The 22,880-nt window shown below is 39.1% G+C and overlaps 1 protein-coding gene and 1 long non-coding RNA gene across 3 annotated transcripts in view; one reads left to right on the forward strand and one right to left on the reverse strand.

Annotated features, from left to right (window-relative positions):
• The window catches only part of EEA1 (early endosome antigen 1), a 411,681-nt gene that overhangs the window by 112,546 nt on the left and 276,255 nt on the right, over positions 1 to 22,880 (reverse strand). The window lies entirely within an intron of this gene.
• The window catches only part of LOC118350718 (uncharacterized), a 33,199-nt gene continuing 19,840 nt past the window's right edge, over positions 9,522 to 22,880 (forward strand). The window contains exons 1-2 of the long non-coding RNA XR_007402167.1: positions 9,522 to 9,656; positions 19,221 to 19,321. This is a non-coding gene — a long non-coding RNA (uncharacterized LOC118350718). The remainder of the gene's footprint in view (positions 9,657 to 19,220; positions 19,322 to 22,880) is intronic.

Raw genomic sequence — 22,880 nt, forward strand, 5'->3', positions numbered from 1 at the left:
TCAGGCTGGTCGGCTGGACCCTGCTCTTGACCGAGGCTGCACGGGACCCTCACTTCCGCGGCAAAGCAGGGAGTCGCGGACACGCTTCTCCCGTCCGCTGGGCTTCCCGCCTCGGCTTCGATCCCGGGTCTCCTTTCTGTCCTCCCTTCTCGCTGCTGATTTCGGCCAGAGAGAAAGTAAAGAAGCAGAAGGAAGGAGAGGGAGAAACGAATTTGAGTTGGCAAGAGAACTTTAGGGGCGTCCTTTTTGGATCGTCGCATCAGTCTGTAATCGGCGGAGGTCTCTAACCCCTTCTCCTTGGGAAGCCCCTGCGTGGCCCGACTCCCAAGGAATTTCAAGTCCTGTGCTGCTAACAGGCGTATCCACTGAAGCAACGTTAATGCGTCTGTTTCAGTAAAAAAAAAAAAAAAAAACAAAAAAAAGAGAGAGAGAAGAAGAAGGTCACAGATAAACAGGGCGTGTGGACTTCAAACTGACTTCCAGGCACCACGTCGTTACTTAGGTCCAAAAATCATAGCTGGGGTGGCTCGGTCCATGCAGCGTGGGACTGTGGATTTATTCTCAGGTCTGCGATCTCCGGGCAGTGGGAGAGCCCCGCCTGGGCTCCAGGCTGCGCAGAGTCGGCTTGAGAGTCTCTCTCTCTCTCTCCCTCAGCCCCTCCCTCCTCACATGGGCACCTGCCCGGCTCTCCGTCTCTCTAAAATATTTAGATCTTAAAAAAAAAAAAAAAAAATCACAGCTCCAGAGTCCCACCATTCTGCTAGCATTCACAAGCCAAGGTTCAGGAGCTTTACCCTGGGACGAAGAGGGAAGACTTTAATATTGTTTAAATAAGAAAGAGGGATCCCTGGGTGGCGCAGCGGTTTGGCGCCTGCCTTTGGCCCAGGGCGTGATCTAGTCCCACATCGGGCTCCTGGTGCATGGAGCCTGCTTCTCCCTCTGCCTGTGTCTCTGCCTCTCTCTCTCTCTCTGTGACTATCATAAATAAATAAATAAAATTTAAAAAAATAAATAAATAAGAAAGAAAAAAAGGAAGAAAAGAGAAGAAAGAAAGAAGAAAAAGAAAGGAAGGAGAAAGAAAGAAGAGAGAGAGGGAGGAAGGAGGGAGGGAGGAAGGAAGGAGGGAAGAAAAGAAAGAGGGAATAATGTAATTGGCCTTGCTGTGGGAGAGGGGGGAAACCTCAGGTCTACCCCAAGCAATGAATGGGATGCTTTTTTGCAAAGTACTTCCAGATTGTTTGAAAAGATGCAGCAAATATTTTCAAATGAGTTAATATAAAATGTTTTTGTAAAGTGTAAAGCCATTATTATATGGTGTGATATGTTTCTATTCCAGACATGTTCTGTTCTTTATTGTGTGTGTGTCCATAGTGCAGCAAAATAGTCATACCTACAACTAATACGTTATTAATCACCATTGATAATAGTGCACTTAAATATTTCCAGACAAACATAGCAAAGTGCAACTTTCCATCTTTCTAGACACAAGGTGCTTTATTTTCAGACAACATGGGAAATACTTTGACCAACATAGGGAGATAAAACTATGTGCCCTAATAAATATATAATTGGTCTCTGTTGCTGACACAGAGTTCCTAAGACCCTTGTAATTTCCTGATTGAACGGATGCTAGGAGCATCTTTTGTTCTAATATTTAATCTTTGACCCTGATTCCTGACACCAAAGCTTCTAAGACCCTTGGACTAGCCACAGTGATAAGAGTATATGCTAGTGAGATGACTGGTGGTTGGGGGTCCCTCAATAGTTTTAGGATGGAGGCTAATCTGCAGAAAGATCAAGGCATGATTAGAAGGTTGCAATTTTCAGGCCCACGATCCCTCCACCTCCAGGAGGAAAGAGGAGCTGGAAGAGTTAATCACTAATGGTCATTGATTTAATCAATCATGGCTGTTTATGCTATGGAACCTCCATAAAGATCCTAAACCATGAGGATTAGAGAGCTTCTAGGTTAGTGAACACATCAAGGTACTAGAAGGATGATGTGCTCAAAGAGAACAGGACAGTTCTGCACCCCTTCCCCCATATCTTGACCTATGCATCCCTTCTCTTTGGCTCTTCCTGAGTTGCATCTTTTATAACAAACCAGTGACAGTAAGAAAAGTGTTTCCCTAGGTTCTGTGAACTGTTATAGCAAATTTTCAAACCTGAGAAGGGTGTTGTGGGAACCCCCAATTTATAGCCAATTGGTTCAAAGCAAAGTTGCAACCTGGAACGTGTGACCAGTGTCTGAAGCGGGGGTTATCCTGCAGAACTGAGCCCTGACCCTGGAGGGTCTGCACTAACTCCAGGTGCTTAGTATCACAACTGAATTTAATTAGAGGACACCCAGTCGGTGTCCACAGAATTAGCAAATTACCTGCTGCAGAATAAAACCCCACACATTTGGGGTTAGAAGTATTATAAGTAGGGGCACCCAGCTGGCTCAGCCAGTAAAGCATATGACTCTTCATCTTCAGGTGGTGGGTTTGAGCCCCATATTGGTTGTAGAGATCCTTATAAATAAAAAATAGGGGCGCCCGGGTGGCTCAGTGGTTGAGCGTCTGCCTCTGGCTCAGGTCATGATCCTGGGATCCTGGGATCCTGGGATCGTGTCCCACATCGGCCTCTGGCCGGGAGCTTGCTTCTCCCTCTATGTCTCTGCCTCTCTCTCTCACGAATAAATAAATAAATCATTTTAAAAATTAAACAATTAGAAACTTTTTTTAAAAGTGTGTTGTAAGTAGAGATGGGAAACAGGTTTTCATTTTTTCTCCTTTAAAGTCATATTTGTCTCCCTTTTTTGTTTATTTTTCAAAAATTAATCTAGTTTAAAGCTGCTTATTAATGTCACATGCTAAGGCCTTCTACACTGGAATTCTCCTGTGGAATTTTTTGCCTAATAATATAAGACACTCTCATCTGTTCAGCTGGATGGCTTATTCAAAAGTTTGGGTGCTCCCCTGCAGCTTATGATATGACTGGAATAACACACTAGAGAACTTAATTGCTCAAAAGTAAATAAGCAGTGAGTGAGACATAATAATGTAAGAATACCCTTCACTAATTTAGCAGCTCCCACACATAACCGTTGTGCTTACCCTGCCTTGCCACTAATCCCCATCTGTTCAGCTCTTTACATTAATATTCCATTAATTCTTTGACTCCATCAAGACCTCCAGTTGATTGACTCCTCTCACCTTCTTACTATCAGCTGCTTCTAGAACCTCATTTCCATCAAAACCTAACTTCAAGTCCATGATCCAACTTGATAAGCGCCCATTCTTATGAATATGCTTAACTTCTTCACCTCTCTCTTCTTGGTCCGTTGTTTTCATCTAGCAGAACCCAAACCCAGCTCTCCATCCACTGTGTCTGCACAAGGGCAGCTGAATACCGTCAGCGGTGCACAGGTAAAGCGGGGGCTACGACACTTGTTTTACATTAATAACCACAGAGCTCAGACAGGCTCTCGACACTGTCTGGCAGCAATCTTATTTCCCTTTCCTGGTCTTCTTTCTCTTCTCTGGTCTTTCTTTGTCCAAAATGGCTTTTACACCCATGGTGGTTTCACTGTCTTACATCGCACTTTCTTCTTAGGCCACTCCAATCAACCAATCAAGCCTCCTTCTCAAAAATAAAATAAATAAAATAAAATAAAAGCCTCCTCACCTATTCGAATGAGACTGCTCATGTTGTCTAATCCCCGAACAACTTTATTGCTTTGGCTTTATTTGACCCTTGTTTACACCGAGAGCAGTTGACCACTCTTTCCTCAAATTATTTTAGTCTTTTTTTTTTTATTTTTTTTTTTTAATTTTGTTTTTTAATTTTTTTTTATTTATGATAGTCACAGAGAGAGAGAGAGAGGCAGAGACACAGGCAGAGGGAGAAGCAGGCTCCATGCACCGGGAGCCCGACGTGGGACTCGATCCCGGGTCTCCAGGATCATGCCCTGGGCCAAAGGCAGGCGCTAAACCGCTGCGCCACCCAGGGATCCCCAAATTATTTTAGTCTTTTGGCTTCCTTGACAATTCACTTTCTGGTTTTTCTCCTCAATGATCATTCCTTCTCAGACTCCTTTGACTTTTCTACTGCATAGCTTATTGTTCAAAACTCCCTGCTTTGTCTACAGTCCCTCTTTTTATCTGTCCCACAGAGCCTGGAAATGATTTCAACCAATCTCTTGGCTTTGAATTTCATCTGTCTGCCCAAGACCTCCAAGCCTATATCTCAACACTGACCTCTCCCCAGATTGCCAGACCTGCACAACAAACCATCTACACAGCTCTCCTTGGATGTCTCATGAGCATCTCTAACTTAACATGGCCCATACAAAGCTGTTTCATTTTTATTTTCGAAACTACTTCTCTGCCAGTTTGCCTGTCTCACTAGATACTACTACCAGGAATTTAGTTGGATCAAACCAAAAATCTTGGAGTTATCTTTGATTTCTCTCTTTTTCTCATCACTTCTCCTTCTTCCAGCCGATCCACCAGAAATCCTGATAAGTCTACCTCCAAAGTATATCCTAAATCTGTCACTTCTTTCCATTCTTTGCCTAGGCCATAGAGCCTTCATCTCTTGTCCAGACTACTGTAAAGGTTTCCTGGTTGGTCTCCCTGTCTTTACTTTGGCTTCCCTCTACTCCATAAACTACACAGCAGCAAAGAACAGCTTTTAAAAATGCAAATCAAATAATGTCACTGTCCTTAATTGAAGCTTCCCACCACAATCACAACTCCAAATACTTCATCCTGGCTCACATATCTTGTCTATCTGGCCCTGCCTCCTTCTCTGCTTCCCATTTATAGCACTCTCCCCTTGGTTCACTATGCCCCAGCCTCCTCAATCGCACTAAGGTCATTCCTGCCTTGTAGGAAATATTATTCCCTGACATCTTGTGGCTAACTTCATGGCATTCATATTGTACCTGAAAAGTGTCCTCAGGGGGCACCTGGCTGGATCAGTCAGAAGAGCATGTGACTCTTGATCTTGGGGTCATGAGTTCGGGTCCCACACTGGGTATAGAGATTACTAAAAAAATAAATAAACTCCAAAAAATCACCTCCTCAGAGATATATTCTCAAGGATCACCTTATTTGATGTGGTCTCCAAACCATCACATCACCCATTTTAATTCTCTGCATAGCAGAGCAAACTATCATTTCTGACTTTTTTATCTTTGTATTTATGTCCATCCAATAATAATATAAGTTCCCTGAGTGCAAGGACCTTGACTCTTTTTCACTGCTCTATCCTCAATAACTAAAACAGTGCTCAATAGATATTTGTGGAGGAAAGAAGGAAGGAAGGAAGCAAGCAAGCAAGGAAGCAAAGAAGAAAAGAAGGGCTGTTGTTTGTTTATGCCCCTACCCCAAATTCATACTTGCATCCTAACCCTTGAAGGTGATAGTAGTTAGGTGGGGGTCTTTGGGAGGTAATTAAGTCATGAAGGGAAAGCCCTCATGAATGTGATTAGTATTCTCATAAAAGAAACCATAGAGTTCTCTAGTCCCTTCCTCCATGTGAAGATTAATAATAAGTTTGCAATCCAAAAGGTGGTCCTCACTCAACCATGCTGGCACCCTGATCTCAGACTTCCAGCCTCCAGGACTATAAGCAATAAATTTCTAACACTTGATCTGTGGAATTTTGTTATAGCAGCTCAAGCTAAGATAGAAGGGCATATAACTACTTGTGTAACAGTTGCCTCAAAGAGTTCCTCAACTTAGTATCTTCCTACTTGTGAAGATATTACTCAAATCCAATGATCTTGAGAGCAATTTAATAATCTTTTGATCCTACTTGGTGATCTATTTTCTTTTCATTTAGTATGTATGTATGTTATGTGACTCTTGAAAATTTCCCACTATTTATGGGAAACAACTTATACCTGACCTTTAAGTTAGAACATTTTTCTTCTTTTTAATTTCACATGACAACCAAATAATTCATTTGCAATTAGAAGCAATTCTATGAGCAATCACAACACAATAAGCACAGTGCAGGTGATAACGTTGTATATGTAAGGCAAAAATAGTTTAGGAATTCTAAGGAAGGGCAGCCCTGGTGGCTCAGCGGTTTAGCGCAGCCTTTGGCCCAGGACCTGGTCCTGGGGACCTGGGATCGAGTCCTGTGTTGGGCTCCCTGCATGGAGCCTGCTTCTCCCTCTGCCTGTGTCTCTGCCTCTCTCTGTGTGTCTCTCATGAATAAATAAATAAAATCTTTAAAAAAAATCTATATTAAAAAAAAAGGAATTCTAAGGAATATACACAGGACTACTAACCATATATTTGGCATCAAGGAGATTTTTTTTTAGTAGATTTTTTTAACTTAATTGAATTGCTCACTTTTAACAAATTATATTAGCAGCACTGAACCAACTAATTGAAGCCTAGTATCAAGTTGTGCTTCTTTCAGCCCTTGAGGGCAGTAGGAAGAGGGAAGTAAAGGCAAGGACTTCAAAAGAGTGGGGAGATAATATGAATTCTCCAGAAATCACTACTGGTTTCCTCCATACTCTAGTTGACTTAATTAATCTCAAGAAAGGTATCAGGTCTTCACTGGCTTTCTTCAGAAGCAGCTTTAGTGAAGATCCAAAATAACAGTTAATGTTTTAAGATCTATTAAAAATACTGCCCTTAATATTTATGTGATAGGCTATAGCCAAGCCTATTGCATTTAAGTCACAAATTAGTGGAGTACAAAATAGACCATGGAATCATGCAGAGATGACACAAGAAAAATTTCCATCTGTGATAACAGGTGGACCTCTTGAGTCCTGAGATGGCCATCCCATCCAAAATGCATGGTTAGGATTTCTGACCTGGGAGACTTCTCATTCTGCCTAGATTTTCCAAAACCACACGTGTTGAGAACTAGACTAGCAATGGGGTCCAAGATAACTCATCTTTTTTATCTTGTGAATATTCTTTACATTGCCTATTTGAAAAAAAATTCAATAGTAAATCAAAGTGAAATTGGTATGAAGCTAAATCTAAGTCATCATTCTTATCAGCCTTCAAACTGAGAAAGCAATCTGTGGACTCCCTAACTGAACAGCTAACCAGATGCAATAAGGCACAAGGACTTCCATAAGAGATGGTGTGGATGCACTGTAGAACTCAGATACCTGAAGGTGTGTTCTCACAGGCTTCCAAAGCATGTGTGCGAAGTCAGGTGAAGTTATTTCATGAGTTTGGAAGAGAGATGTCATCCAAGCATTGGTCAGGGCTAGCATTTCCTTGGGTTTTCTCAGTCCAGTGTTTTTCTAAATTTGTTCCTTCAAATCCTATGTTCTCAGAGGATGAGGAGAAGCAATTGAGGCCCTACATTATTCACCCTTGCTTAAGCTCATGTAGTTTCACTTTTATCTGTTCTACATAATGGAATTCAGAGTAAGATTTATTTCAACAACAACCACACACACACACACACACAAAAAGGAATGTATCAATCAGGGGCCCAGAGGGAAAAATGTAATTGAAGATATTTTGAAGGAGGGCACTGTTTAAATAGATACAGTCAGAAGTTAAGAAAACCAGGAAGAAATGGGAAAGCACACCTAGGTTAGCAACAGCAGGAGCTACCACTGGTCCATCCCAACAAGGAGCAAGGGAGCCTTGGATTTGATGAGCAGATCCAGTTAGCCTCTAGAAGCTGAGCAATTAAGATCTCATGTTAAAAAGAAGCTGAGCTATCTTTCCTCTGGAAAAATGTTGGAAAATAAACTGGATTCTATATGTTCACATATACTAGGTCTAAATAATTAAAAGCAAAGAATCTGGCCTAGTACTAGACATGTCATCCATGTTGTCTACAACACTATCTAAATATCATACATGAGTGCATGGGGATCAGACGTTGGAAATTAATCCATGCCTACAAAGCTCTGATTCTTTCCATATACTACATTGAAGGTAATAATAAAAACAATGGTTAACATCTTAAAACTCTTCAATTAAAAAGTTCTGGAAGTGGATAGTGGGAATGGCTATACAATAATGTGAGTGTACTTTATGTCACTAAGGGTCCACTTAAGAATAATTAAAATGCTAGATTTTATGTTAGGTACATTTTACCACAATTTAAAAAGATGTGACAGTGAAAGCAAGGTGTTGGAATTGATGCTGGCAGGCCAGGTCTGAGGACCCAAAGTGGGTCCTGCAGGACCATCCAAGAGTGTCCTTGACTACATATAGGATAGAAATCAAATGTGGGGCACCTGGCTGGCTCAGTCAAGTAGAGTATGCAACTCTTACTCTCAGGGTCATGAGTTCAAGCCTCATACTGGGCCTAGAGCCTACTTAAAAATGCATAAAGAAATAAAAGTTAAGGATACAAATCAAATGTGGACCAGAAGGAAGTGAGAGAAGAGTTTATTAAAGATGTAGAGAGAGCATAGACATAGAGGGAATGTCCAGGAGACTTGTAAAGGAAAAGGAGAATGAGTCTCATCTTTGCTTGAGGTCTGGGGTTTTTACTGAGGATGATGGTCTGGTGTAGGTGTCCTTACAGGCATCCAGGAACTGGTCAAACAAGTCCTTGCTCAGGTGTCCTCCATAAGTCACTGATGCTCTGGAGTCAGGAGTCTTGGCATCAAGGTGTCTGGAGTCAATGGTCTTAGAAAACATACATGATGACTTCATCTTGTCAGCCCCTAGATACTATCTATTGTGCTGGAAGGCTCCAAGAAATCATAAACTCCTTGACCTTTATAAGGAGGACAAACATTAAGGCCTCTGTAAGGCAGAAGTGCAGGTCCTAGCGAGAACAGAAGCAGGAAAGAAGCAAGGAAAAAAAACAGTTTTTTTCACAGAGCCCCTCCAGTTTCCTTGTGTCAGAATGATGCAAGGAAGGAGTCATGAGCCAAGAAATATAGCGAGCCTCCAGAAGCTGGAAAAGGCAGGGAAACATTGTCTTGTTGAGTCTCTAGAGGGAACCATCCCTGAAGACACCTTGACTTAAAACCAATTGCAGACGTCTCACCTCTAGAACTGTAAGATAACATATCTGCACTGTTAAAAACAAAACCAAAAACAAACAACAAAAAGCCCCTCTCTTTTTAATGAACAATATGTCCATTGAATTTGGAATTTATTGATTGTGACACAGTGTAACAGTGTCACAGTGTAACTCACTTAACAGCCAATGTCTGTTAAGTGAGTTTTGAAAAATGAATGGAAGGAAGAAAGGAAGGAAGGAAAGGAAGAAGGACGGAAGGGAAGAATTATATTTCAGACCACTTGTTGGTAGTAAACTTACTGGGTATAGCCTCCAAAACACATAGCCTCTTTTTTCCCTGTGGTGATTTTAAAATATGCCTGAAAAAAAAATACATGTGAAAATTCTTTGACATTCCTCCCACCTTAAAAGGTAGACTCTAATTCTTCCCTTGAAGATGAGCAGGACTTCGTGAGTTGTTCCAAATGAATAGTTGCTGTATGACTTCTGAGACTAAAGTGTTTAACAAATACAAGTGGAATGTTTACTTGTTTGTTTGTTTGTTTTATGCGATTGTTAGCTCAATAAATCTTCCAAGAAGCTGCCTTCTTTGGAAAATGGTGTCATGAACTTGAAAGTGAAGCTTCTAGTCATGTACCAGAACTGTTCAACTTTGGAAGGACCTTACCTGAAGGTATACAGAAGAGTGACAGGTATTATTATTATTACCTACCTCCCATACCTTCTCAATAGGTCACCGGGCATTCTTATGGTTTCTATTACATATTATTTATTTGCTGGTGATCCCCAAATATGCAGTCTGTCTCTCTTCTAAATATGAAGCCAAGGGGTGCCTGGATGGCTCAGTTGGGTAAGCAACAGACTCTTGGTTTTGGCTCAGGTCATGATCTCAGGATGGTGCAATCAAAACCCAAGGAGGGCTCCACACTCAGCAGGGAGTATACTTGAAATTCTCTTTCTTTCTCTCTCTCCCTCTCTGTCCCTCCTCCCATTTGCGCACGCGCACACACACACACACACACACTCACTCTCTCTAAAATAAAATAGAATTCTTCAATAAATATGTAAATAATATGAAGCCCAAATATTTAACAGCCTACTGGACAAATGCACTTTGATTTACAGAACCCTCACATTCAGTTTGAAATGTCTAACCTCTAAAGTGACTCATCATCTGCCTCTTCTGCTCACCCTTCACTCAATTCCCTATGACCTCCAGGGTTCCTGTATCATTGCTGGCACCAGCATGCCCAAGCTAGAAACTGTCCTCTTTTTTTCTGTCCCTTTTTTACTTTTGTCCATATTCAATTAATCACCCACTCCCATAAATTCTACCTCACATCATCCCATTTTTCAACTCATTCCATTCTAATCTGAGATGCCAACTCATCTCTGTTTTGGGTCTTGCCTTCCTTTAATTCATTCTTGACACTGCAGCTGGAGTGATCTTTCTAAAGCAGAAATCTGATCAGCATTACTCCCTTGCTTAAAATTTCTCATGAGTTCCCCATCATTTTGAGGATAAAAATTCAAATCCCTTACTGTGGCTTCCATGGTCATCACATGCTCTTGCTCCAGCTACCCCTCTGTCCTTATCTCTTGACATTATTTCCTTTGCACTGGTACAACCCAGGCATACTGAATTATTGCAGTTTTCTGCTTCATTAGTCTTTTCTTTACTCTAAGCCATTACATATGCTACTCCATATGCCTGAAATGTTCCCTACATTCCTGAATGTTCCCTCCATAAGCCTGAAAAGTTCCCTACATTCCTGAATGTTCCCTCCATAAGCCTGAAAAGTTCCCTACATTCATCCTCCCTTTATCCAATTCCTACTTATGCCCAACTCTTGCCCCCCACCCAATACTCCCTAACTAAGCTACACAACCTATGTGCACCTCAGTTTTGTACCCAATCCTTTTACGGGAAAGAAAAGACTTTGGCCAACTCAAAACATTCTAGGCTACAGGACAAGTTTGTCCCTAAGGTACATCATTCAACTACCTCCTCTTGTTCTGATTGCAGAACACCCCCCACCCCACCCCCACCCCCAGAGTTTTCAATTATAATTGGCTTCCCAGGTAGTTTTGTCTGTAAAGGGGAAATGCACTGGTCCTGTTGATACAAGCATAACAATCCACATGAATATTTTATTGCCCATTGTAAATTAATAAAATGACATTTCAGTCTCAATGAGTGGGAAGAGTTTGCCTAGAGAAAACTTTACTTTCAATGTGCTGACAAAAGTTCAAGTTTTAAGCCTGCAAAGCAAAGATTCAGAGCTTGTACTATAGTGAATTTACCAATGCAAATGAACTTCCTGAGGTCTCTTGACAGCCAGTTGGCCTCCCTGGGCTGCATAATTAGAATGATGAGTTGCATAGAATTTAGACCTACCACACTTCAATCGCTGCCTTATGATTTGATAGAAACTCAGGGCTAGAAGATTCCAAACGCCATCTATTTAAGTAATATGTTGCTTAAGCCCATAGACAGCTTTTGAATAGTCTGAAAATCTAAAGTAGAATATCATAGTTGAGATTTAAATAAATGGTCCTTTATAATACCCTAATCTGAAAATGTCTTACCACAGAAATGGTGAGATGAGTGAGGAATGAGAGATGACAAAGTACTTTACTTTATTATTCATAGTTAAATTATTATTGTGTAAAAAATGTTTTGGGTGAAAAAGCAGCTCTCATACATACTTTCTCTCCTCTGTTATCTATTTGTACTTAAAAAAAAAATCAAAACAAAACAAACAAAAAAACCTGGGGCACCTGGGTGGCTCACTTAATTAAGCTCCTGACTCTTGGTTTTGGCTCAGGTCATGATCGCAGGGTCATGAGATTGAGCCCTGCATGGGGCTCCATGAGCAGGACAGAATCTGCTTGAGATTCTCTCTCTCCCTCTCCCTCTGCCCCTCCCTGGCATGCACTCTCGCTCTCTCACTCTCTCAAATAAATAAATAAATCTTTAAAGAATAAATTACATATAGTCTTGCTCTTATAGAATTTCCATTGGGTCATTTTCTGGAATTTCCATTTCTCTGCTGAGATCCCCTATCTGCCTATTCATTTTGAACCATATTTCACTTCAAGTGAAATTAGGAATATGGGTCATGGGATTGAGCCCTGTGTGGGGCTCCATGTTCAGTGGGGAGTCTGCTTGAGAGTCTCTCCCTCTCCCTCTTCCTCCCCACCCCACCCCTGTTTGTGCTTACGCTCATTCTCTCTCAAATAACTAAATACATTAATTAATTTAAAAAATCTTTTTTTAAAAAAGGCTTTCTTTTGTTAAAAGAGAAAAAAATCTATCTGATAACTCAGAGCAGTCACCTCATTCATGTTATCACTTCTAAAAATTTTGAAATATTTAATATCAACATCTTCAAGATGTTCAACATAAAAAACACATGGTACACTTTTAAAAAGAGTTTAAGGACAATGCTTGTTACAGGTTAGTTGGCTAAAAAATGAGATACCAAAAGATATTTCATTAGACAGATTTTAGTCAATATATAAAATGGACAAGCAAACCAATTAATCTGGTGAGAAAATTAGAGAAGAACTTTCAGAAAACACAGTCTCCTTTCTCTCTTTTTTACCATGTAGGTGAGGAAAAACTTTTCCTTGACCTTCTCAGCTTAAGTATCTGAGGATCTGCAAACTGAAGGAACAAAAGACAGGTTAACAGGAGAAAAGACAATTTTTATTGATGTTCATATGTATATGTGCATAAAGACTTCACGAAGAAGAAGAAGAAGAAGAAGAAGAAGGAGGAGGAGGAGGAGGAGGAGGAGGAGGAGGAGGAGGAGGAGGAGGAGGAGGGAGGAAGGGGAGAGGGAGGGGGAGGGGAAGGAGAAAGAGGAGAAGAGAAAGAAGAGAAAACCCCAAAGAAGTAGTTGGATTTGTGGGCATATATATCATTTTACCAAAGGGTGATATGTTGAGAAGTGACTAGACAAAGGAAAAAGAGTTTAGGTATTTCAGGCAGATAAATGATAGGAAAGTGACTGGTGTAGGGGCTGAGGGCAGGTTGCCCCCAAATGGGCTACTTTGGCATGCAGACTATTTCAAGCCAAAGGCAATCAAGACCCTGCAGGCTCAAGAGAAACTTTAACCCCTCCCTTAATCACATAGAAGAATCTAAATTGGAGGTCTTTCCTAGAATAAGGGTCATTAGCAGAGACACATGAAATCTGAGTCACCCATCTGTAGTCCCGGGCAAACATTTGTTTACCAAATATTTACTCTTTTTCATCTTCCTGTGAATGGAGTTACTTCCCTTTGAAGTCCCACACCCCTTCCCCCTCCTTCTTGGTTCAGAATGACAAACATACCTCGGTTTGCCTGACTGTCTTTGGAATTGCCATGTCTGTGTGGATTTCTTGTATATAACCCTGTTAAGTTTGATTTTCTTCTGCTAATCTGTCTCATGCTGACTTGATTCTTAGTCCAGTTGGAAGGCCCTTGAAAGGGACAGGAGTTCTTGCTCCCTGACACTAGCAAGTAGAAGTCTTACCCCTGAGTAGATGGGTGGAATGCTAACCCCTTTTATTTGGCAGTGTCCCATTCTAATCAGCTTTGCTCAAATAAACTCTTAAAATGTTTAATATGCCTCAGAGTTTATCTCTTAATGAGAAATAAGAATAGTTCTCCTCACCTGGTACAGGGGGGAGAAGCTTATGCCCTGCTTTTAGGCGGAAAGAGGGAGAGTAGAGAACTCTGTTATAAAGATGATTTAAGAAGACAGCTTAGGTTTTACCAACAAATGTTATTTAACCCTTCATGAAGTGGACATCTTCTTTCAGAGAACAGCAAAATGGGGCAGAAGGCAGGGGCACCTGGCTGGCTCAGTCAGAAGAGCATGCATCTCTTGATCCTGGGATTGTGAGTTCAAGCCCCACAATTGGTGTAGAGATTACTTAAATAAACAAAACTTAAAAAAAAAAATGAGGCAGAAGGCAAGAAGCTTTTGTAGGATAAAGAATGAAGAACAAGGAAGAGACAAATAGAAAATATCTGTTCAGCGGGGGCCACAGCATCAATTTCAGTGAGAAGGCCTCTAGTTGCCTTGGCCTTTGGGGATTGGTTGACTGGGTATAACTATGTTTCTCGTCAGGCTCCTACCACCAGAAAGGCTGTCTAAGCTTTGATTTGCCTATGTGGCAGCCCCCTTCCCTGCCCCCTGCAGGAGCAGCTACGTCTTGGGACCAGACATTTATTTTAACGAATCTTGATTCTATCTGCTGTTTCCCAACTGCCTTTACCTCAAAATAATTAACATGCCCAAGCAGCATATTCTGATCCCCTTCTATCTAAAACATCTCTTCCGAGGTGTGGAGCACGGTGGGGCCCAATTCACTTGAAATCCAGGTGGAAAATTTGTTCTATGGATAGCAGAATGTCACCCCAAAGTATACCTCTTTGGCATAAGGATTTTTTAGAGCTTCTCCTTTTGAGAAGTGGCTGACCCAGAAGCTGTGAAAACAGAATATAAGTTATCCTTTTGTAAAGAAACCTCTATAAGAGTGTCCTCTGTCAGTACCAGGAAGAGGGAATACCATCCTGGTTCCATCCCATAAATGCATCCCTGTCATCCCCCCAGCGACTGACCAATACAAAAGCTGAAGGTGGTTTTTTAAACTGGTGGCTTAGACTTCCCTGGGGAGTGGCCCATTTCTCCCTGGGTATCTCCCAGGTGTACATAAGGCATATACAATAATACACTATTTGGTTTTTTCTCCACATGATTTTTATTACAGGGTGTCTCAGCCAATAACTTGGAAGGGTAAATGCAAAGTTCTTTTTCCTCCTCTTATGGTTCACTCAACAACCTACTACATAGGGATCCCTGGGTGGCGCAGCGGTTTGGTGCCTGCCTTTGACCCAGGGTGCAATCCTGGAGACCTGGGATCGAGTCCCACGTCGGGCTCCCAAGCAGTGCATGGAGCCTGCTTCTCCCTCTGCCTATGTCTCTGCCTCTCTCTCTCTGTGTGTCTCTCATGAATAAATAAATAAAAAGAAACTTATTTAAAAAAAAAAAAACTGCTACATATAACACCACTGTGTTCTAGGATTTCTTATTCTTTTGTGGCTGAGGCTCTTGGTCACACTGCTGGGAAGAAGGGGGCACAGCATAGTTTATTGGGCGATAGCACAGGGTTCCAAAGAGAAAGGGGACTCCAGAGGGTTGCCTCAGAGTTTCTAAGTTTAGGAGTTTTTATGAGATTGTGAGTGAGCTATTTTCATCTGATTCACCCTCCATGGCTGTCACCTAATCAGGTTTTTGTCTACGTGCTCATCTACCTATCAGGTGGTTGGTTGTTTACGTGGGAAAGGGTGGAGGGCTCCTTCCAGGGTGGTGTAGAATTACAGGATGGGATCTTTTTCCTTTTAAGGGTAGTTTCCTCTTCAGAACGGTGTGGGGGACGCACTAGGCCCCGCCTGCCTTTCTTCCGACCATCTTCCATTAATTGCATTATAAAATCCAAGGATAAAATTTGTTTAAAAAACAAAATTCAGCTGAGTAAGTCGAATTTTAAAGATCTAATTGGCTTTATCCAATGATTCACGAATCAGCATCATCCCATCTAGGGAAGAGAAGGGAGCTCTCCACAAGTTGCACAAAATGAAAGTTTTTTTATGGGCCGGAAGGAGGGTGGGACAAGGAAATGTAGAGATGATTACTTGATGCAAGTTTACCTTCTCCTAGAGAGGAAGACAGGGGTTCTCCTCATACAGATTACCTCACTAGTACTGACCAGGAAATTCCAGACTGACTGGATTAAAATTCCACCTCTGGGAGAGGCAGGAACTGCCAATAGGGTAGGTATGAAGTCCCAGCAGGGCCTAGCAAAAGTGACTTTATTTGGGGCCCAATGTTTCTTTTAAAAAAATTTAAAGCTCACAATAAATAATTTCATCTTCTGGTGGGAAATAAGTGACAAAAAACATCTTCAAATCCTTTTATATGCTGAGGAAAAATTAAGATAGTATGCAACCAACTTAGTGGAGTAATTTGGAGTTGCAAAGTTTAAGCTGTTGTTATGTAAACTGAGATTTCTGTCCCTCAATTTTGGCAACTTCGTTGAATTTAAAATATGGTATGATGGAATAGAATAAAGGGATCTGTTGTATCTTCTGTTCTGACTTGGAAAGTTGAAGACACTTGGAAAGACCAAGCCATTTTTCAAATCTTAAGACATCTGGAAACACCAGGTCATTTTTAAGCCTGCATAGTATTTGCTGAACCTGCTTAGCAAGTTGGCTTGAATCATCCTGTCCATAGTTTCAAAGGAACTGTATCTATTTTTGTTTTCATTTTATTGTATTTCTTTTGGGGGGAAGGGTATTTTTTTCTGTTGTTTGGGAAATTATTAACTGCTAACGTTTGGCAGAAGTAGGTTTACTCATAAATCCTCTGAAGAAATGTTTCCCAGGTCGTTTCTTTGAGTAACAGTTAGTTTAGGAAGTTTCTTGTTCTTGCAAAAAAAAAAAAAAAAAAAAAAAGCACTGTTTGTTGTGACCTAGGTTTGACTAAAAACTAAAGTTGTAAACTGTTCCATTATACTATAGAATAAAGATAAAATATGGGGCTATTTTGGTGGGTAAGAATCCATTTTGATTTGAAAAAAGCTCTGCTAAGTAGAATTTTCCAATAGTGAGAAACATCATTCTAGTAAACGTTGCAAACATCCTGTATTGTTTTTAAAGTAATTTACATGACGATTTAAGTTGCAAAGGGTACTTGCTTGCTCTACATTACTTTGTACGGCCTGACTTTTCATTGCAAGGACAAAGTAACTCCACAGAAAGCTCACAGGTAACAAGAATTTACTAACACTGTTGAGAACTTCCTATGTTATTTCATTTATTCCTCACAATATTCCTATGAGACAGAGATGAAATAACTTTTCCAAACCAAGAAGTGGTTGAGCCAAGATTTTGAAGGCAGGCAGGCAGTCTAACTCCAGAGCCTGAACTATTAATAATTTCAAATACTTGAATGGCTAGTGGACTGATACAAAACACTATTAGAGTAAGCAATATTATTCTACAAGTTCAAATGTTTTATTTATTTACCTATTGCTAAATTAATTAAACATTGATGAGGTGGCTTTAATGCCTCAGCAGCCTACCCAAGAAAATCAAAACCTAAGCCTAAAATGCTTCAAGACTAAGAAATCAAAACCTAAGAACAACCAATCACAAGCAACCAAGTAGCCTTTTCCAAATAGGGCAAATACTTAGTCTGTAGCCAATCAAATAATTTCCTTGCTTTGCTCCTGCACCTTCTCTACAAGTCTTGTCCCCCAGCTCCTGATGGTGGAGTGCCACTAACCACTCCTCATTTGACATTGCCAAGTTTGAAGTGGATTTTTGCTTAAATAAAACTCAAAAAGTTTAATATGCCTCAGTTTATCTTTTAACATTCTATATATTTTTTAAAGATTTTATTTGTTATTTATTTACTTGAGAAAGGAACAGAGAGAGCATGAAGTCAAAAGGAGGGGGACAACCAGACTCCCTGCGGAGCGTGGAGCCCAACGTGAGCTTGAGGCAGGGTTTGATCCCTGAGACCATGACCTGAGCTGAGATGCTTAACCAGCTGAGCCATCCAGGTGCCCCGAAAACTATATAAATGTTTTTAAAACATTCTCATAACCTTTCATCCCTTATAACTGTATGGTCTTCATGGTCTCCATTTTAAATGCCTAATATTCCATCAACATTAGAATATTAAAAATCAGCCCACAAGATTTGTTTCTAGTTTTATTTTTTAACATATATATTTTGAAATATATGTATTTTTTAATTTTTTGTTTGCTCATTAAAAAGATGGTTGGCAAATCAGAGCTAAATATATCAATTTTTTTTGATGATATAGAATTTTCAGGAAGTTAAAAACTGTGATGCTCAGAATACAGATAGAGAGTCAAAGAGCTGTTTATCTTGTTAATGAGAGAGTGAGAAAGGTGATAAGCCACAGGGCATAGGACAAAATATTTCTAGTCACTGAGGGAAAAAATGCCGGAATAAGGTTACTAAATTACATAAAAACCGATTAACACCTCACAGGGCAATAAATCTAATCTTTGAGTTATAATCTCTTCTACCAGACATAAATCATTTGCATCTCTAGGGGACAAGGTTATTTGCATTGCAATCACTTAGGGATTATTTGCATCAATCACTCTCTGGTTTTCTACAATTAACCATCTACTCCTACAGTCATTTTTACCATTTGTCATTCTAATATTACATATTTTACCTATTTATCTTGTTTATTGTCTACTCTCCATTAGGATATTAAGGCAGAGTGTTTTCCACTTTTCTACATTACAGTATCCCCCAATACCTGAAACAGTGCCTGGTACATAATAGGGACTCAAAAACATGTGTTGAATGAATAAATGAGTAGAATCAAATTAGGATGTGGTTCTTTGGCTTTAAGAACACAAACCATTTTAAGAGGAAAAAATTGAAAAAATGTATAATAAATAGGCCCAAAGTAAATTAAAAAGTAAACTAAATTGTGGTTGAAGGATACTGAAGCCCTCAGTAGTGGTGCTTGAGTAGACGAAATTTCCTGTCCAACCTTCCATAGAGAGATTAATAGAAATGACATATGATGAGATAGAAAAACAAGCAGCATCTGTGGAGAAGAAATGTGTGTGTTCTCTGAAGAGGGCTGAGGTGGGGTAGAGGGGACACCAGATCCAGACTGTGAAATTTACTGAGATAATCCTACCTTGAGCAGCCACTCATTATTGAAGAGGACCAGAATATGCCACCCCAAAATGTGGCATGACCATCATTCTGAATTGAAGGCAATAAGAAACTATGGTCATGGGGGGAAAAAAACTCTCTGCCCTCCACCATCTAGCTAAAAGCAGGACAAACTTTGCCATCCATAAAGATGTCTCCTTCTGTACTGGAAAGGGAAAACAACTCTTAATCCTTGGGATTCTTAATCCTTGGAGACAGCTCAACTCTTACCAGACCAGAGACTGGATAAATACCTGAGGAATCTGCATGACAAATTTTGCAAAATACCATTATCTTCCATCTTTCTAGAAATTCAAATCTCTTTTCTCCTTTGTCTTGTCCCTTCTCCACAAATGTATTGTTCTTTGATAAAATGATATATAAGCCTTTGGGTCTGATCTCCTCACTTCATTTTTGTAAGGGCTCTCCATGTAAAAGAAACCTTCTCCTATTTAACCATCTTTGGTCATTTCAATTTGCAGGGCTCCAGGCACCAAACTTTAGAGAATAGAGGAAAAGCAATTTTCCTTGCCTATATTTTCCAGCCACTAATCCCCTTGCTGGCATCTACTGTGAAAATCAGGTAATATTTTTTGACATAATATTTTTAATGCTACCATCTAAATAACCTCAAATCATTTGATCAATAATATATTGTCAATCCAAAACATTTGATAATTATATGAAAAGAAGGAATTTATTGAGATAAATACAAGTTGATAATCATGTATAAACATTTTGTTGTCTCAATTATAGACTTTACTTCATGCCATAATAAGAAAATGTCTCTTAAATGATTCCTTGCATCCTCAAAAAATCCATACACATGGAATATTTCATTCAGTCTTTAGCATAAAAACTTGTAAAATCAAATTTCTAGTGTATAGACATCTACTAAAATAAGCTAGTAACTCCTATAGCTTTTTAAATGTTAATATTTTATGATATAATTTTATTTCTAGGTGTTACAATACACTTATGAGCTTTATAGCAGAGTTTTCAGGACCTTCTCTGTAAAGGGCCAGATAGTAAATATTTTAGGACTTGCCTGTCATATCATTCTGGGTCAACTACTCAGTTCTGCTATTGTAGTATGAAATAGCCATAGACAATACCTAAAGAAATGGGCATTGTGTTCTAATAAAACTTTATTTGTGGATACTACAGTTAGAATTTAACTTAGTTTTCATGTGTGATAAATATTCTTCCTTTAAAAAAACTATTTAATAATGTAAACACAATTCTCAGTTTGTAGCTGTACAAAAACAGGCAGCAGGTAAGATTTGACTCATGGGCTATAGTTTGCTGACACATAGTATTATAAAATTTATATATAATAGAAACAGTAAAGGAAGAAACAGTAAAGTAAACCTGGCTGGCTCAGTTGAAAAAGCATACAGTTCTTAATCTCAGGGTCATGAGTTCAAACCCCACATTGGGTGTAGAGATTACTTAAATAAATAAAAACTTAAAAAAAAAAAAAGTAAAGGAATATCTCTGAAGTCTTTTTGCATGCCCTTCCCCAAACACATACCTCACTATATATTTTTTACTTATTCCTTTTCTTTTCTTTATAATTTTACCACTCATGTGTAGGTATTCCTTAACAAAACATACATTTTTAGTCTTGCCTATAATTTACCTTTCTCTCAGTACAATTGTACTCTATCTAATCTCCTGTTTTCTGCTCTAATTTCAGGTTCTTTAATTCAAATATGCAAATGTATATAGCTGTGGTTTATTTTTTTCTCCTGTGCAGTATACCATTGGATAACTCTACCACAAAAGCAATGCCGTTAGTCCACATATGAGTTTTTCCCAAGTTTATGCTACTGTAAACAGTGCTGCTGTGAATATTCTCATTTTCTGAAGTACATATAAAAGAGCTTCTATAAAATACATGCCCAGGAGCAGAATTGTTGGTGTTTAAACAGCTGAGCCACTCAGGCGCCCCAATCCTGTTGAGATTTTAATTGATATTGATTTCAATCAACTTAGTATTGGGAGAACTAAATATTGACATCATTGAATCCTTCAATCCATAAATATGCTTTGTCTCTCCATTTATTTAGATCTTCTTTAATACCATTTGGTAAAGTCTTAACACTTCATTACAAAAGGATCTTACATGTCTTTGGTTAAAATTATTTCTAAATATATTTTTGTTGCATTTTCTGACTCTAGCTACTATATCAAAATGTAACTAAACTTTTATATTTTGAAATCAAATCTAATGATCCTGTTTAACCCTTTTATCCAATAATAAATGAGCAGATACATTTGTGGGTTTTTTTTTTGTTTTTTGTTTTTTTTTAGATTTATTTATGTATTTGAGAGAGCCAGGGCATGGAGGGTGGGGCAGAGGAGAAGGAGAAAGTCTCAAGCAGACTCTGTGCTAAGAATAGAGCCTGATGTGGGGCTGGATCTCATGACCCTGAGATCACAACCCTGAGATCATGACCTGAGATGAAACCAAGAATCAGATGCCTGACTAACTGCATCACCGAGGTGCCCTCATTTGTGTTTTCTTTAAAGGCTATCCTTTCCTTTATCAATAATGATAGTTTTCAAAACTTTATTTCCAGTCATTATTTCTTATTATCTTGTGGATTGCTTTGGATAAGACCTCCGTTGCAATGTTACATAGAAGCAGCAATAACAAGCAACCTAGTCTTGTTGATTTTAAAAGTATAACTTTAATATTTTACTATTAAAATATGTTGTTTTCTCTATACCTCTTTTCAAGTACTTATAATCAGGTTAAGATGGCTTTTTAAACCATGAACTGTTGCTGAAGTTTATTGAATTTTTTTTCTGTATCTATTGAGATGATTACATTGCCTTTAATCTCTTGATGTGGAAAATCACACTAGTTGATTTTCTTTCTTTTCTTATTTTGGGGGAGGGAGAGGGCCAGGGGAAAGGGAGAGAATCTTAAGTAGGCTAAGCCCCATCATGGCTTGTAGCAGGGTAGGGCTTGACTTCACAACCCAGAGATCATAACCTCAGCTGAAATCAAGAGTCCAACACTTCATAGACTGAGCCACGCAGGTGCCCAATACACTAGTTGATTTTCTAATGTTGAACCCATCCTGCATCTTTATAATCAGCTTGGCAAAATTCTATAGTCTTTATCTGTGTCTTTCTTATGGTATTCAGTTTTCTACAATTTGGTTTTAGGATTTGGCATTGGTGTTCATAAGTGCAAGGGCTTATAGATTGCATTTCTTATACTGAGATTGTCTATTTTTGATATCACCATTATACCCAGCTTCAGAAAATGAGGGGACTGTTTCTCATCATTTTCTATCTATTGAAAGTGTATTAGAACTCATTGATAAAGTACTCTGGGCTTAGTAGGTTTCTTTTCATGCATGGAAAGATGTTAAAATGCCAATTCAATTTTTTATTATTTTAACCACTTTCCCTTAATTTGTTCATTTGTGCATTCTTTCCTTCTAATTTCTGTTTAAATCATTTATTATTATTTCATTATTACACTCAATATAATATTGAATTAATATTGAATACAATATTGAATGTAACATATACAGTATGTTATTGAATAATATAATATTCAATATTATATCATTATTTCCTTTTCCCCCCACTATCTTTGGTTTTATTCTTTTTTTAAGGTTTATTTATTTATTTGAGAGAGAGACACATACACAGAAACAGAGACAGGGCAGAGAGAATCCCAAGAAGACTCTGTGCAAAGCATAACACAGGGCTTGATCTCATGACCCTGAGATCACAACCTGAGCCACAACCAAGGGTGAGGCACTCACCTAACTGTGACACCCAGGTGCCCCGATTTTATTCTTTTGATCTCTCTTCCTATTTCATAGATTATATTAGGGTAGCTCATTAACCTTTTAGTATACTTTTCTTTCTACTATAAGCACAAAGAATTATGCATTTTCCTCTAAGAATTCTTTTCCAGAATGTTTGATATGTATTTTTCTTACCATCCAAGTTTAAGTATTTTTAAATTTCCATTACAATTTCTTCTCTGAGACATGTGTTTCTTCAATAAGTATATTTATAACATTTCCAATCATGTAATATTTTTAAAAATCTTTTAACATGCATTTCTAATTCAATCACATTGTACTTAGGGACATGCTCTGCATATACCA

The sequence above is a fragment of the Canis lupus genome, chromosome 15, assembly GCF_003254725.2.
Source record: "Canis lupus dingo isolate Sandy chromosome 15, ASM325472v2, whole genome shotgun sequence".
Taxonomy (NCBI): Eukaryota; Metazoa; Chordata; class Mammalia; order Carnivora; family Canidae; genus Canis; species Canis lupus.